The sequence below is a fragment of the Gavia stellata genome, chromosome 4 (assembly GCF_030936135.1).
Source record: "Gavia stellata isolate bGavSte3 chromosome 4, bGavSte3.hap2, whole genome shotgun sequence".
NCBI classification, from domain to species: Eukaryota; Metazoa; Chordata; class Aves; order Gaviiformes; family Gaviidae; genus Gavia; species Gavia stellata.
Window position 1 is genome coordinate 638,271 of NC_082597.1, and position 17,029 is coordinate 655,299.

Here is a 17,029-nt window from a genome sequence, read left to right on the forward strand (position 1 = left end):
GTTACTCTGTGGAATAGGATCTCTGCAGTCAAGCTTTAGTGCTCTTAAAAACTATCAGTCATTAAAGTAGTTAGATGGGCATTATTGCTTATGATGTGACAGGAGCAGATCGTGAGAATTCATTTTACAAAAACGCGGTTATCCTGAAGTCTTAGAGCTTACCAACAAAGCAGTGGAAGTGTTCTGGTTTACTGAGCTTCACATCCCAAATCTGGCTCTGTGGGTCTGAGCACTTTTTACTCAGTTATGTGTGTAACTTGTTTTGATTTCAAAAATCCTGTGACATGCTTCTTCAGGGCTGTTTATATTCTTATCATGGGGCAAACGAGAAAACGCTGCTATGACTCAGAAAGCAGTAAAGAAATAAAACAGAGGAGGAAAACGGTCTGTTTCCACTATGGCCGAATGCTACAGGGAACCCTCAGAAGGTCTGTGCTTGGGGTCACTGGTTGTTCTTGGTCTTAAAAGGCAGGAAATAGGTCAAAATTTGCAGAGGAGTCAAAATTACATTCCTTAAGCAAAAGAAGAGTAGGCGTGGATTGCATTGCATCAAGCTGGGCTGATAAACAGTTTTGGCACTTGCAAGATAACACACACCAGAAGAAATGCTGTGAGATACTCTTGCCCATTAAAGATTTTTCAACTCTTCATAATTGCTTAGGAATAAAGATCTGACATCACTGTGACATCACAGTGAAAGCATCTTCTTTAGCACTGAGGCATTCAAAAAACAGACAAAAGAGTAGGTCAGAAAATACAACTAAAGCAGTTGTGAAGGAGGGTCGCTGGTGACCCTGGGTACTGGATGGTCAAACGGCAGCTGGACACCAACACAGAAAAACAAGTAGTAATGCATATGAGGGAGAAAACCCAGCAGTAGTATTTCATATTCAGTGAAGGTGTTGGACTGACTTCTGCTCAGGAACAAGATTTGGGGCTTTGATCCCAGTCCGAACCTGAAAAAAAAATTGCATTTTTGGAATTGTTAGGAAAGGAAAAAAGAACAAAATGGAAAACACAATTATTAATATCTTCGTATAAATCTGTACTATACCCACATGTCAAAACCTGCATGCAGTTTTGGTCTTTCAGACTTAAAAAGTAATACTTGAAAAGTTGGCAGAGAAAAACTAACAGGCTCAGAACTGTGAAACATCTTCCTTAGGAGGTGAGACTAAATAGAGTGAAACTCTCAAGCTTGGAAAATGACGCTGAAGGAGAAGGGGTTCGGTAGGAGTCCATAAATGAGTGAGATGGGAGAGGTGAACCGGAGGTGATCTTTGTCTCTTCCTGTGCAAGAACATGAGGTTCTGAATGAAACAAGTTTGTGGTTCTTCAGCTGACGTACAATTAACCTGTGCGACTGCTTGCTAAGTGACGCTCTGAGGGCTAAAACCTGACAGGGGTTCAGAAAGCAGTGGGACGACTCCCAGAAAGAAAAGTTGTTTGTGGGCTTCTGAGTACGAAGAGAGCGGCTCCGACTCAGGGGCTTGCTTATCATCCAGCAGCGGAGGTCAGGAGCGCGTGGTGGGGAACATCGCCGTCTTCTCACTCTGCTCTTCTTTCCTCGTCGTGTTCCCGTTATCGGCCGTTGCTGGGAAGTCAGGAGGACGGACGGCCTGACCCGGTGTGGCTGCTGCTGTGAGCTGTGGGTGAGGCGGGCTGTTCTCTGAGCCCAAAGTGAGGTTTCCCAGCCCTGCAGGGAGCAGATTTCAAGGCATGGCCTTCTCCTTGGTATCTTCTGTAGCTGCTGAAATGGCTCTGTGGTCAGGCACCTGAGCAACACTGGTCCTGTTCCCGGGCTCTGAACTCTTCACTCCATGATGGAGGAAGCCTGGGCACCTGACCTGAATGTCTGGAGAGCAGATTTTAGCCTCTTCAGAGATCTGCATGGCAGAATGCCATGGGATGCCATCCTGGAGAGAAGAAGCATCCAAGAGAGCTCGTTGATATTCCAGGACAAGCTCCTCCGAGCTCAGGAATTGCCCATCCTGACAAGCAGGGAATCAGGCAGGGGCAGCCCGAGGTCTGCGGGGATGCGCAGGGAGCTCCTCGCTGAACTCGGACACAAGAAGGAAGCGTACAAGGGGTGGGAGCAGGAGAAGTGACCTGGGAGGCATATAGAGACGCTGCCCAATCCTGGAGGGATGGGGTTAGGAAAGCCAGAGCCCACCTGGAGTTGAATCTGGTGAGAGATGTGAAGGGAGACGGGAAAGGATTCTGCAAGTGACATCAGCAGCAAAGGGAAGACACGAGACGGCATGGGTCCACTGCTGAATGGGGCAGGGACCCTAATGACAAAGGGCAAGGAGAAGGCTGAGGCCCTAAACGCCTTCTTTGCCTCAGTCTTTACTGGTAAGAGCAGCCTTCAGCAATCCCCGGCTTCTCAGGCCAGAGGGAAAGCCTGGAGCAAGGAGGACTTGCCCCGGGTAGAGGAGGGTCAGGGTAGGGAACATCCAACCAACCTGGACCTACGCGCGTCCACCGGCCTGATGAGACGCACCCATGAGTGCCGAGGGAGCTGGCTGATGGCTTTGCCAGGCCACTCTCCGTCATCTCGGAAAGGCGGTGGTGGTCAGGAGAGGTTCCTGATGACTGGAAGCAAGCAAATGCCAGTCCTGCCTTTGGGAAGGGCGAGGAGGGAGAAGAGTGTGGGGAACTCCAGGCTGGTGAGTCTCACCTTGACCCTTGGGAAGGTGATGGAGCAACTGACCCTGGAAAGCATTCCCAAACACCTGAAGGGCAAGATGGCGATTGGGAGTAGCCAGCCTGGCTTTGTGACGGGGAAATCCTGCTTAACCGAGCCGATGGCCTTCTACAGTGAGGTGGCTGGCTTGTTGGATGAGGGGAGAGCAGCGGCTGTTGCTTGTCTTGGCTTCAGTAAGGCTTTTGACACTTTCCTCCTGGAAGGCCCTCATAGATGAACTGACGTTACATAAGTGGAGAGTGAGGTGGATTGAAAACCGTCCAAATGATCGGGCCCAGAGGGTTGTGATCAGTGGTACAAAGTCCAGGTGGAGGCCCGTCATGAGTGGAGTACCCCAGGGGTCAATACTGGGGCCAGTACTGTTCAACATCTACATCAGTGACCTCGACACTGGGGCAGAGCCCACCCTCAGCAAGTTTGCAGCCAGTACAAAACTGGGAGGAGTGGCTGATACACCAGATGGGTGTGCTGCCATCCAGAGGGACCTGGGCAGGCCGGAGAAAGGGCAGAGAGGAACCTCATGAAGTTCAGCCAAGGGAATGCAAAGTCCTGCATCTGGTGAGCCTCCAGCTGTGGAGATATTAGAAACCTGACTGGCCATGGTCCTGGGCACGCTGCTTGAGCAAGGAGGTTGGAGTAGATGATCTCAAGAGTCCCCTTCCAACCTCACCGGTTCTGTGAGTCTCCTGACCAGCGGATGTAGACAGATGCAGCTTTTAAGCCCTCTTGTTGAGCTGTATCTCCACAGGAGTAAACCTGTGGTTTGCATAGCTATTCCCAGAACTGCGCGTTGTGTGATGCATGCTCCTACAATCCCTTGCCAACTCAGGCCCCTTGTTCAGGCCAGTTTATTTTCCGTGTAAGGCAAAACAAAAACCGTACTTAGAGAAAGGTGCTCGCCCTGTGGTCTGTGGGTCGTGTGTTGCTGCAGAGGAGCCCATCTTGGCTCTGGCTTGTTCCTGGTTTCCTCTAATCCGAGGGAAGTCCCCACCACTGCCATACGTGCACCGCAGAAGTATTTTTCTGTACAAAGAGCCTGTGTCGTGGAGGAGGGTGCTGGGAAGGATGGCGGAATGGCGTCATCGCCCGCAGGTCGATAAGCAGCTGTCCCATCCGTCTTACAACTTGGTCTCCAGGGACCCTCGTGAAAGAGGGCCGCTGGGAGCAGAGTGCATGGATTGCTCTGGTGGGGACAGTTCTGCTCATAGTGGCCCCGTTTCCCCAGGGTTGACGGCGGAGGAGGGGGAGGAGGTCGTGTGTATGCACATGCCTTAGCCAAGAGGAAGACCGCGTCTTTCCACCCTGAAGTCCCCCGGCGCTACATGTCAGGAGGATGTAAGATTCTTCCGGACCCAATCGTATATGGCTTCTCGTAGATCATAGTCCAGTTGGTCTTGGCATTCCTAGGCAGTTGATGCATGCAAATTACAGATAAAGTGGACTGCTCTGCTGAAGTATGACTGGGATCTGCTGGGGTCACAGTAACGACGCTGACACTGGCTGTGAAAACTTGGCTTTTTGACAGATTTTGGTGGGTTGAATTGGAAAAGATAAGAGGATTTTAGCTGCATCCCCATAGTACGGTGCGTAGTCGTGCAACATAAAAGCATGAGGACAGACACTCTGGAGCACGCTACGGGTCCTCCAGGCCGGTGTTGTGTGTGGCATGGCAGCCGATGGCAGGTGCTTTGTGAAGTTATGAGAACAGAATAAGCAACCCAAAATATTATTCCTGCCTGCAGCAATTTTCTGTTCAGAGTCTTCCTGAGCCAGAGGCAGTGTCTTCGTATTTAATAGCCTTTAATGGATCATTATTCCGTTAATTTGCCCAGTGACATGCAACTCGAGTGCTTTCACTCTCTCTCCTGAAATGGAGAAGGAGCTAGGGTTGACTTTGGTGGAGACGGTGAGACAGTGGTGGTGCTGAACAGTGGGGTACCTGTGTCTTCTGCTCCTGCTGTGTCAAAATACTTACAGTGTGGTGACGGGAAACGAGAAAGAAGTTTCTTAAAGCATATATATATGCTCGCCACTCATTCCTAGGCTGCTCTGGACCCAAAAGTGAAACATAGCCTCACCGTTCAGTTAGAGAAAACGGTGCGAGGTAAAACAAGTGGCTGCCTTCGTTACCTTCCTGGAGAGCACGCGCTGGCCTTTCCAGAGCCCGCGCAGCACCCGCCGCCCTGTCTGCAGGGGTGGGTGATGTCAGCAGCGCTGCCGGAGCCGTCAGCCATCCGACCAGCAGAAGAGGTCCCGCGGCAGAGGCACCAGGCAGCTGCAGAAGCACCGTTTCAGCGGAAGCTTCTCTGCTCTGTTCGCTGGAGTGCAAAATGTGGTTATTGCTAAAGCAGGGAGATGGCATTGGTGACCCGGCTTGCAGCGTGGGACTGAGCACAGGGGAGCGGAGCCGTGCTGTCAGGGGTGCGAGGGTACATTTTGTCAGCGGTACGGGATGGAAGTGGGGTTTGGACTCGGTAGCAGGCAGCTTCTGGACATGGGGTGGCGGTCGGGAGTTGTGGTATGAGGATTCACATGGTGGTTTTAGGATCGCCTTAATAAATAGGATAAACAAAATGGATTTTTTCCCATTTTTTAAAAATGTTAAATATTTGGGCCAATAGATTCCTTGAGAGCAGAAGTTAAGAACTAAGTTGCTGTTAAGATCGCTGCAGCAGATCGATTAACACCATTTGCAGGAGAGTGCTTATTCCATCATCTCTGACTTCACTGGAGGTCTCAAACGTGGGAGAAGATTAACATAATGACAATGTTTGAGGAACAACTTAAAAGTACTTGAGAAAATTACACACAAGTGACTTTAGATTTCAGGAAAAGCCTTTGAAATGGTTGCAGGTTTGAAGGGGTGCCCTGTGCAGTAGAGCAGGGAGCAGCATTTGCACAGCTGAATTGCAGGCTTGGGTCGGGTATGTAATTTACTCTTTTTTGGCTTAATAAGGTGAAAAGAAAGCTACGACTATATGGAGGGGGATGCATGAGAACTTGAGAAGATACTAGGCTGTATACCGAATAAAAATACTCTCTTTTGTGGAGTCAGCCCCTGGGGAAGCAGTGTTGCCAAGCCGTAACTTCACGAGCACCTTGCCAGTAAGAGGCGGCAGGGATGAGGTCTGCTTTGGCGGAGGGTGAGAGACTGTTCTGGGGCAGGTTCCCCCCTCTCATTGACAGCACTTTGCAGCTTAACTGTAGTTAAAGAAAGAAGAGAGCACGAGGCTGCTCCGGAGTCGAGGTGTGTTGGGGCGCACCCAAGGTCACCAGAGGACAATGAGAGCCTTCCTCAGACCTCTGAGGATGAGGAGCGCGGGACAGGGCTCAGCAAACCTAATCTGGTCTGAAATAGGAATAAGGCAAACAGGGAGAGAAGTCTGAGCTTGTTCTTATCAGAAAGAGGCAATCACAAGGGGAATTGACTTCTCTGATGAACTATGTTAAGGGAAGAGATTAAAGTGATTCGAAATTAACTCTATAAAATTAAGAGCCCACATTGTACATGGCACATCTGGGAAGGAAAAGAATTGGGAGCAGTAGACAATTCAGGATTTATTTTTTTTATTATTCAATCATGGGGATTAGTTGACCAGGGAAAGAGATTACAACCGTGAGTATTCACAAGCCATCTGGATGGGCCTCCCCTTAGAAGAGAGGAGAAACATGAAGAAGTCTCTAAGCAGGGATTTCTGTGCCCTTAGATGCTGCAACTGGCCAAATATGTCAATACACAGAATTATATAATTTTGGTTGGAAGGGACGTCTGGAGGTTTCTAGCACAACCGGTTGCTCAGAGCAGGGCCAACTAGATCAGGTTGCTTTGCATGTCTCCAAGGTTGGAGGTCCCGCAGCCCCCTTGGGCCCATGTCCCAGTCTTTGTTTCCAGGGTGAAAAGGTTTTCTGTAGATCTCATGATAATTTTTTGTGCTTCGGTTTGTGTCCATTGCCTCTTGTCCCATCCCCCTGCGCCTCCAAGAGTCTCTTTCTCTCTCCTGTACAGCCTCCCATGAGGTAGTGAGGTGTCCACCATCTCTCCTCCAAGCTGAGAAAGGCCAGCACTCTCAGCCTCCCCTTGTGCACTTTAGTCCCCATCCTCTCAGGTGGACTGAGCGAGCAAATCAGTGATATAAGTGTTCAGTAAAGTCACCTAGACATGGGTGGGACTGCACCAATAACTTGCTATTTCTCCTTTCCCCCGACATGCAAGAGAGCGGTACCCGTGCTTGCCCCGCACAGATGCAGCTCGGTGGCTGCCGTTTCCTCCTCTTCTCCAGGTCCTGCTCAGGGGTCGTCCCTCTTGGCAGTGTGGACATAGCTCGTGCTGCCCCATCGATACTGGCATCTTCGCCTGCATTGGGCACTGGGATCTCCCATCTGCACATTGATTTCCTAAGGCTGTACGTGCCTCCGGGGAGGCTAGGGCTGTGCCGGCGGCGGGGACGTACGAGCAAAGAGCTGGTTCCCGTTCTTCCAGACAGGGCCAAGTAAAAGGAGTCGCTCTGGACCTCCTCGAGCTGTTTCGTGGCTCTGAGACAACTTCTTTTAGTCTTTTTCATTCTGCAGCTTATTTGTTGGCTGTTCTTGCCTCATCAGTCTCCGGTGCGCTGTTAGTTTAGGATTGGTGTTAAAGTGTGCTGAGTGGGTGGAACCCTCCCCAATTTCTGCTCCTGCGAGTTACCATCTAGGAGGCAAGTAGCAGGCAGGGAGTTGGAAATTGCATCAGCTTTTACTGTCATTCTGTCTAGTTGTGACTAATTAGCAAGCCCCGAGAGAAGCCGTGTTACAGGCAGGGCTCAGCAAGGGGCGTGGAAGATGCCTAGGCAATGGCCTTGCGGGACAGGGCATGGAAAACACCCCTGCAGAAGGACTTCCATGCTTAGAAACGGAGAGGGGGAATGCATCTTTGACAAATGTATTGTGCAGCTCGAGCTGCTGGTCAGATGGCGGCAGCTGGTCTGGAGAGGTCCGTGCTTTTGGTGTGCTGCAGGAAACGGGGTTTTCTAGCGGCGAGCCCACCTGGCTGGAAAACGGTCATTTGCACTGGGCTGGTGCAACCTTCATTTCTATAGCAACAAAAGTGTAGAGGGAGAAAATTAAATCTCTTCTTGAAAAGGCTTCTGTATAATCCCACTTGTCAAATTAACGTGCCTTCAAAATAGTCTTTTAAGATCTTTCGGTGAACAGTATCTTTTGGGACCGCTTACCTCTTTCACAGAGACTTTCAAGAACACGAAATGGTGGGAAGGGAGCTCCCCCCAAGCCCCTGCTTCCCCTCCGCAGTCCTTGTGCTTGGGTCCTGCGCCAGACTGCTCAGCTTTTCCTGAAATTTAGAATTTCGGAATTGGTGGGCAATACGAGGCTTTGTGGCCTGTTTTATACAAAAAATAGGACCAGGTAATGATATAATGAACTGATTGAAGCAGAGCGCAGCCAGCCAGCGTGAGCTGCTAAGAAACGTGCCCAAGCTGAACAGCTCTAGCCTTCAGAGCTGCTTGTTATTGATTAAAGGAGCGTTGGAAAGGGGAGCTGTTTACGAAACCCCATTCATTCTCTTCTTTAAGAAAATACTCAGGAAAACTGGTTAGCAGTTGAAAAGCAGATCCTGGGAAACTGTACGAACAATCTGTCCAAAAATTATTTGCCCTGTGCAGGGTTTTCCCTTTAGTTTTTCCTCTCTTCTTGCCGCTAATCTAAGGATGCCATGTCCAGTGTCACTGCCAAGAACGTAGCTGTAGGCGAAACACTGGCACAAAGGGCTTATGGTGGGGTGGTGGGAGGGACGGCGCGCCCCGTCCCCAGTATTTGTCAAGAGACTTGGTCGAAGTAGTCCTCTTTCCTGCAGTGTATTTGCAATAAGTTTTGGTCAGGCAAAAGGCGGAATACAACCAGAACTTGCGAGAGGTGCAACTGGTAGAGCTGTTGGTCACTAAACAGCTCATCTGAGACTAGTCTTCCTGGCTCCTGCTGCCTCTTGGGTTGACAGTCTTTGAAGCACATACCTGCTTAGCGATGGATTCCTGTAAGGCATTTTACTCCGAGGGGTTTTGGAGTCATGCGGGTAGCTCTCGGCAAGCATCAGCTGGGCAGCAGCTGATGACACATATAGGATGTTAGGAAACAGGAAAGAAATAGAAAGTCTACTAAAAATAGCATTATACTTCTATGTAAATCCACGCTTTGACGGACTCTTACTTGCAGTTGTAGTTTACCCATCTGAATAAGAGGAATTAGAGAAGGTTCAGAGGCAAGCAACAAGGGTCACCCAAAGCACAGAGCACTTTGCGTTTGAGGGAAGGTTAAATAGACTGGAACTCTTCAGCTCGGGGAAGAGGTGCCCGAGGAAGATTTGACAGAGTTCTATGAAGTCATGAGTAGGCAAGGAGAAGGTGACTATGGAACAATAGTGATTTCTCAGTACAAAGGAATGAGGTGGCACTCTGTGGAATTAAGCAAGCAGCAAGATTAAAATAAAACAAAGTACTTTGTCACACTGCAGGTGGTGAAATTGTAGAATTTATTCCTACTGCATGTTGTAGAGGCCAAAAATATAAATGGATTCGAAACGAGAGTGCAAAATTACTGAAGAGTAAATTTGTGACCAAGAACCATTGTGACCTGTTCAGGGGCTTGAGATGAGGAATGCGGTTACTGGCTTTCAGAAGCGGGGAAGGTATCACATGGGTGGATCACTGGTCTCTTATTCTGTTTCTTATACTCTTTCCTTTGCTGTTTGTTACTGACCGTTACTCCTGAAAGGACGCTGGTGTCACCGAACCCCTAGTCTTCTGCAGTGCTCCATCCTTGTATTCTGGGTTACAAAAGAACATCAGGTGGAAGGAATCAGCCTCCCTCTGCGCTTCAACATTGAGTGCGATTGAGCACTCAAGACTAACTTTAAAAAAAACAACAAACCACCAACCGCAAAAAGTCACAAATTCCACAGAGGGTGTTTTCTTGTGCCTTCATGCTAGGTGAAGGAATAAAACAAGATAGACCATGTTGAAGCCTTTTCGTTTCTTCTCAGCCACCTTTAGAGGTGCATGGCTGACTTGGTTCTTTGAATGTTTTACAACCATTAAACAGTTGGTTTTCTTCCGTGGTGCAGTTCTTTGGTTGGTCTTTGAACACTTTATTTTCCTACCAACCATTTGGTGTCTCTGAGCAAGGTGTAGATGTTTTCTCTGATGCTGCACTTCGTGTCATGGTTTTCTCCCATCTACTGAGTGGGGGAGAGGAGAGGCTTTTGTCATCTGATGTTGGTGGAGAAATGAATCTTGTGTAACTTCAGACAGTTCAGTGTCTGTTTACCTGACCTTATTGTCAAGGTCCTCTTTATAGCATGGAGTAGCAAAAGGGGACTTGCAGGGTGCAATTAATTTCTGGCTAAAACAATCATTTAAGTCAGATGAATCATGACCTCGTTGTGCATCTTTTGCTTCCCAGGTTATGAGGGAACCACGGGAGTACTAGTGCACATGGAGACATGTACACAATCGCTGGCACAACTTAGGCAAGATGCATCCTACTCTAGGTGTTGGCAACCAAAAGGTGTTCATTCAACCACTCAGTTAAACCCAGTGGTTTGATGTAGAAAAATAGGGTCTTCCACAGCAAAATTTAGCTGACTTCAGCTACATCCCCTAACACGACAAAGGCAATCAGTGCCTTTCCCCTCGTTGCACCAAGACTTGCTACTGCTGTGGTCCCTTCCCCTGTGTTATGCCCCAGCACTGGGAATGTCTTCAGCATCGTTGTTGGTGTTTACTGACTTGGGGACCTGAAGGAGCAGAAGAGAAACCCACAACCCTTCTGTTATCTTCAGCTCCCCAAAGTATTTAAGCATTGGGGCAGACATCATCCTTCCCTTTTCTGGACAAGAATACTTGCTTGATGAGGGACAGAAGACATTGCAGATGCCCTCAGTGAGTCACTGCAAATTTGTAGGCAGGATGAGAATTCAGCATCATCTTGACGGATAGAAACTATTGTTTGAAAATGCTTAGATGCAGTTCAGTAAGGAGAAATGCAAATTATCACACTTGCGGAAAAGTAATCAGCTGCGCAAATGCAGGAAAGAGAAGAATGGAGTAAAGATTCAGAAGTTATAGTGAATCCTAAGTGGAGCATCAATTAGCAATATCAAAATGTTGTAAAAACCGAAAGATAATGGGATATTCAAACAGAAATCCAGCAAAGATTCTCCTTAGCACTGGTGCAGTATAAATTGAGGTGCTGTGCTGAGTGAGTACATGGTAACAGTCTGCAAATGCATAATGTGAACTGCAGAAGTGGGAATAAACTCCGCACTGTGCCTCTTTGAATAGGACAAGAGGTAATCGGCAACAATCACAGCAAACAAAATTTCAGCTAGGCAGTAGGAGAAAATTTCTAATTACAAGGGTAGCATAGCATTAGAAGAGATTGTCTAGGTCGTTATTTAAAGGTCTCTCATTGGGAAATAAAGAACATTTTAGGCAATTTAGGCAAACATCTGTTAGGAATGTTTTGGTATAATTGATTCTGCACTGGGGCAAGGCTTCTTAAAATCACTTGCAGACTGCGGTTTCTGTATTTCTATTATCATTCCTGTGCTAAATGTCTACAGTCCTTCATCAGGAATTCCACTCCTGATCGCCGGGGCTTCGGGCTGCCTGTGTCGCTGCAAGCCTTGGTAGCTGTTCTTTGAGTGTCATGAGGAAAGGGAAACAAAAGTATTTCTCCACCGTGACCAATTGTAAGTCGTTTGTACTTATTTCCAGAAAGCAATTAAAAGCAGGTATTACAGGAGATGATTGTCATATTTCTCTGAGCTGTATCATTATCTGCAGAAACGAGAACTGTGAAAAATACTGCAGATTCTTACAATATTTTCCTAGAGAAATTTGGTGGTTTTTTCTTTTGATTAGAGTCTGCTGGTTCTTGCTCTTCCAGGCAGAAGATAATCAGATCATTATAAACAAACGAAATTAAAAAAATGGTGTCAAATGCTCTTTCCTCTAGCACTTCTTCAACTCACAGTAGTTCAGTTAAATAGGTAAGAATTACCAAAAATGTTTTCTGTTTTGATAAAATATGAGTGAGAGGGAGCAATTACATTTAATTTGACTTCCTGTGTATAACAGCCCATTAAATTTTACCTAGCTATTGTATTTGAATACAAAGACTTTTGGTAGACTGAAACATTAGCATATTAACAAGACTAAACTGTTCTTTGCCCGGAAAGCCCTTCCACAGTTTGGGGACTGAAGCGATATAGGTTTCCGGCAGAGGAGTAGCATGACAGGATGCAGAGGAAGTGAAAACTCCGGGATTTTTTACCAGTCTGATTTGGGAGATTATTTCTTCCCCTCTTCGAATACGGTAATTGTTTGACTCGGAGCATGCAAGCATCCTTGCACGACCTCAGAGAACTGGCTGGCCCCATCCGTTGTCGTTTATCCTGTTCTGGACAGTTTTTGTGTTTCACCTTGTCCTGAAGCAGCAGCCGCAAAGGGAGGGAGCGGAAGGGAGAAGGTGGGGGGGGTGAGCAGGGCAGATTTCAATGTCAGAAGCAATCACATTTTCCAAACAGCCTGGTCCTCTCCCATACGTGATTTGGAGAAGCAAGAGTCCACCCCTTGGTTGACGCGGTGTTCAATGCTTAGTTGCCCTCTTTAGTGGGAATTCTGCCTTATTTCAAGGCTCTTGAGTCACATCTTGAAATCTGATCTTTTTTCTCAACTTTGTTTGAAAATTCTAAAATATTGAAAGTATTTTTCTTTCAGTATGTACCTATGTATAATGATCTAGATGCCTCTTGACCTTCTCTTTGATAGGGATAAATCAAGCTGAATTTCACATTGTAAGACTTCTTTTCCTACTCCTGGCATTCTTTTTTCATTGCCTTGTAGTCTCAAATGTTTTTGCGTCATTCTTGAAGACACCAGCTGGACTGTTCTGGTAAAGTCTTACCCGTCTGTACAGAGGGAAGAGCATTTTCTGTTTCCACTATCATTTTCATAAGTCCAGAGATTGCCTTTCTTTGCTTGATTCCAGTGAGAGCTGACTATGTGGCAGTATACACTTCTTGAGTTGTTGCTTTGCAGGAACGTCACTTACCCTGAAAACAGAGCCTGAATTTTTGATACTTTGCATTTACCTGTATTAAAAACTTTTCTTGTCCTGAGTGTTTAGTGCCGCAGTCCGGATCGCTCTGACAAGCACTTCTTCTCTGCTATGGCACCGTTCTTTGTATCCTCTTCAAACTAACACAAAGATCTTTGTAAATCCCTGATTTAGAAACACCTGTTATTCACAAACTGGATATGGCTTATTGTAAGAGTTTGTCCAACCTCTACAATTATTTGGGATGTTTCCTGGTTAGCCCTGGGACTGCTGCCACGCTCGTGTGACCACAGTGAAGGGGGACGCAACTCTGACGGTGCAAAGGTTGGACAGCTCTGGTACAGATCACCGACTGCACTATGGATTAGGACTGGTCCTTATGGGGCTAACTGGAGACAGCTGCCCATGCGGTGTCTCCATGCTTTTGATGACATTTTTTGGCCTGTTGGTGAGTGCACTTTTAGTATACTAATATTTCCTACTAGAAGGTTGCAGTGAATGGAGTTAATTCATGTGCAGTGGTACCAAACCCTCAAGCCACAGTACATCATCTCCTGTGGTTGCCATCACCAGTTATATTGAGATCTTGACAAGATGCTTGACAGGATCGACCTCACATTAACCGCACCCATGAGATTTCCTATTTGATCTTCCCAATAAAGCAGTTTACTTAGGATTGGGGTCAGGCTGATAGTGTATAGTTCTAGTGTCATTCCTTGCAGTCCTTCCAGGGTCTGGAATTTCCCGAGTTTCCAGAATTTCTTAAATACTGACATTTGTTACTGAGATGGTGCCTTAGCTGATTTCTCTAAAGCTCTTCAGTGTAAAGCATTCCGGCTTCTGGATTTGAAAATGCTTTATTTTAACAGACGCTGCCTCATGCTCTCCGTAGAGGTGACAAGTTTTCTCTTCCACCCACATCGTTCTAGTAGATGGTAACAGTGCCCTTCTCTGTTCCAAATTCAGCACTGAAGTACCTACTGGACATTTCTGTCTCTCCTACGTTACAGTTCACATTTCCTCACCCACGTCAATGCTGGTCTTATACTTGAGCCACGTCTAACTTGCAGGCAGTCTCTTCTTGCAACGGCGATGCTGTAGGAGCTACGAAGAATACATGTTGAAATGGTAGTTGGTGTATACTACAGATTGTAAATGCTCTTGAATGAGTAAGATGCTTCAAGAGAAATCGTGAATCTTGACACTCAGCAAGCGAACAAAATGTATTTTGCCCCATAACCTGTGCAGATTCACCTGACTAGAGAACTTTGTGAGGCCAGATTGTTTCAACCGGACTCATTTTAACTTTCCAGCCAAAGCAGGATCTCCAGCATCCCTTGTACTCCGTTAAAATAAGAGAGGTTTCTACTACAGGTTTGTTGGCTCGTTTGTTTTTAACTGTCCTTGAGCGAATGTTTGCCAAGATCTTCTGTATGCCGTTGGTGTCCTGAAGACCAAATGCAGCACGTGCTCTTGGTTTGTGGGGGCATTTTCTCTCCGATTGCGTGCCTGGAGTTCAGCTGCCTGTACCTCTTCCAGCGAAGTAACTCGTGACTTGTGCTAAGATTACAGAGAAGGGTAATTCAAACCCTTGTGATACATCTGCTAGAAACACACTTTGTAAGAGCAAGGACTAAAAATGTGATGCAAATCATCTAGTCAGAACAGAAATGCTGTGATCGCTGTTTTACTGCTGGCTTACCCATGCGAGCTCGGTCTGATCACGACACGGAAGCCGTGCGGGGCTGGGGAGATGCCCCTCGCGCCCGCGGGTCACGTCAGGCTCCTGCAGCCAGAGCCACAGACAGGCTGGAGTCTGCTGGCTGGGGGCCGAATACCGTCACTTTGGCAATAATGCAAACGCTTTTAACAGTGAGGGTAATTTATTGTTAAACAGCTGAAGAACGCGGTGGACTCCCCTCTGTGGGGTAACCCGTCAGCGCTGGGCAGACGTGCATCTGAGCAGGACCGACATGGCAAAAATCTGCAGCCTGTTCTTTATGGGAAGCTGTGCTCGGTGAAGACACTCTGATGAAAAGCCACCTTCCTCGACGCAGGGGGTTGGGACCGACTACTGAATGGGACGGGACTGTGGCAGCAAGTGCCCGATGCCCCCCTGGAGAGCATGGGGTGAGCACGAGCAGTGCCAGGACGTGTCGGGGCAGAGGTCTGCGGCCACCCGGCCAGAAGACTGCCTCGGTACCGAGTCCTCTCATGCCATGGGTGGCTGTTTCAGCGTAAGCTGGCTGGGCTGGGGGGTGTCTGCAGTTGTCCACAGTTGTCCTGTGCACCCTCAGGGCTGACAGACCCTGAAACGGGGTGGGGTGGGGCAGCCCGGTGGGGCTGGAGGGGCCGTGGAGGAGCTGCGCTCTGCGGGAGGCTGCTGTGGCGGTGTGTGCTGAGCAGACCTGGGTTCCTGCCCCAGTGCCCGAGCTCCGCCATCTCCCGAGCGCGAGGGGCACCAGGAGCAGAGCAGGCGCCCAGTCAGCAGCCTGCCGGCAGGCAGCCCAGCCCCAGCCCCTTCGCTGCCGCATCCGTCCCTCCCTGCAGAGCCCACTGGTGAGATCCAGGCGAGACGTGCCCTGACTGGGGAGCGGGGCAGGCCAGGGAGCTTGGGCTTGATGCATGGCTGGCAGGGCTGCCCACGGTGGCTTCCCGGTGGGCTGGAGCTGGGCACTGCCATGTCTTCTGGACCACCTTGCCGGTCATGGGCGCCCTGGCCAGGTGGGGACCTCCTGCCGAAGGTCATGACCTGCTCAGGGTGTAGATACCCCTGGAATTCAAACAACGGTAATAATGGGTCTTTGTTTTGTGATTTGAATTTAATCCAGTTAGTACAATATTTGATATGCTGACATCAGTTATGGGGATTTGGAAGTGGCTTCTTGGCCCATCTTCTGTAGGAGATGCTGAGGAAGAGAAGATTCATTCCAGAGGAGTGATTATAGCTGGTTCTGGCACTTCACATAAAGGCCAAGTAGGGCTTCAGTAGGGTGAGGGAAAATTCAATCACCAAATGGGAAATTGGATGTTTCAGTCAGAGATGTCATTTAATAATGGGTCCCGCTGGTATTCCCGAAGAGCTGTTTTCATCCTCATGAAATTAAATAGCTTGCTTTCTCCAGTGGGTTTCATAGATCTTGTGGCAAGGGGAGGTTGAAGCTCAGATCTTGCAGGCAGCTGACTTGGGGAATCATAGAATCATTTAGGTTGGAAAAGACCTTCAAGATTACAGAGTCCAACCGTTACCCTAACCCTGCCAAGTCCACCGCTAAACCACGTCCCTAAGCGCCTCATCCACATGTCTTTTAAATACCTCCAGGGATGGTGACTCCACCACCTCCCTGGGCAGCCTCTTCCAATGCTCGACCACTCTCTCAGGAAAGACATTTTTCCTAATATCCAGCCTAAACCTCCCCTGGCGCAACTTGAGGCCATTTCCTCTTGTCCTATCACTTGTCACTTGGGAGAAGAGACCAACACCCACCTCACCACAACCCCCTTTCAGGCAGTTGTAGAGAGCGATGAGGTCTCCCCTCAGCCTCCTCTTCTCCAGACTGAACAACCCCAGCTCCCTCAGCCGCTCCTCATCAGACTTGTGCTCCAGACCCCTCACCAGCTCCGTCGCCCTTCTCTGGACACGCTCCAGCACCTCAATGTCCTTCTTGTAGTGAGGGGCCCAAAACTCAACACAGCATTCGAGGTGCGGCCTCACCAGTGCCGAGTACAAATGAGGTGCTGCTGCTTTCCTAGCTGTGCGTGAGTGTTGAGCTGCTGACATGACCCCGATGGTGGACAAAGCTTCACAATACAGACGAAGGCAGAAGAAGTAAGTGTGTGACAGCGACCTGCAGTGCTCAGCAGTCTAAAGAAAAGTGTTATGGTTGCATATTAATCAGATTAGCTCTAGGCAAGTGAGAGAGATGCACCAGCCAACTGCCCGTTCGAGGCATTTTTCAAAACTGGCCAGACACCAGTTACCTCCGGCTGTCGTTTGCGTGGCACGGAGCCCGAGCGGGACCTTCTCGGCTCGCTAGAGCTGATGCAGCCACTCGCCCTCCTGCTGAGCGTGGGATCTCAGCATCCTCGGACAAGGAATGCTTGCGTCAGCCCAGAGAAGAGTGTGTGGAGCTACCCATATGTTAGCTGCATATATTTGCATGTATGAATACTAACAGTCATGTGCACGGCAGGAATAACATACTAACAAAT

At 48.4% G+C, this 17,029-nt stretch overlaps 1 protein-coding gene across 1 annotated transcript in view; it reads left to right on the forward strand.

Moving 5' to 3' along the window:
• SHANK3 (SH3 and multiple ankyrin repeat domains 3) overlaps positions 1-17,029 on the forward strand; it is a 358,709-nt gene that overhangs the window by 238,885 nt on the left and 102,795 nt on the right. The gene's annotated exons all lie outside the window — the stretch shown is intronic.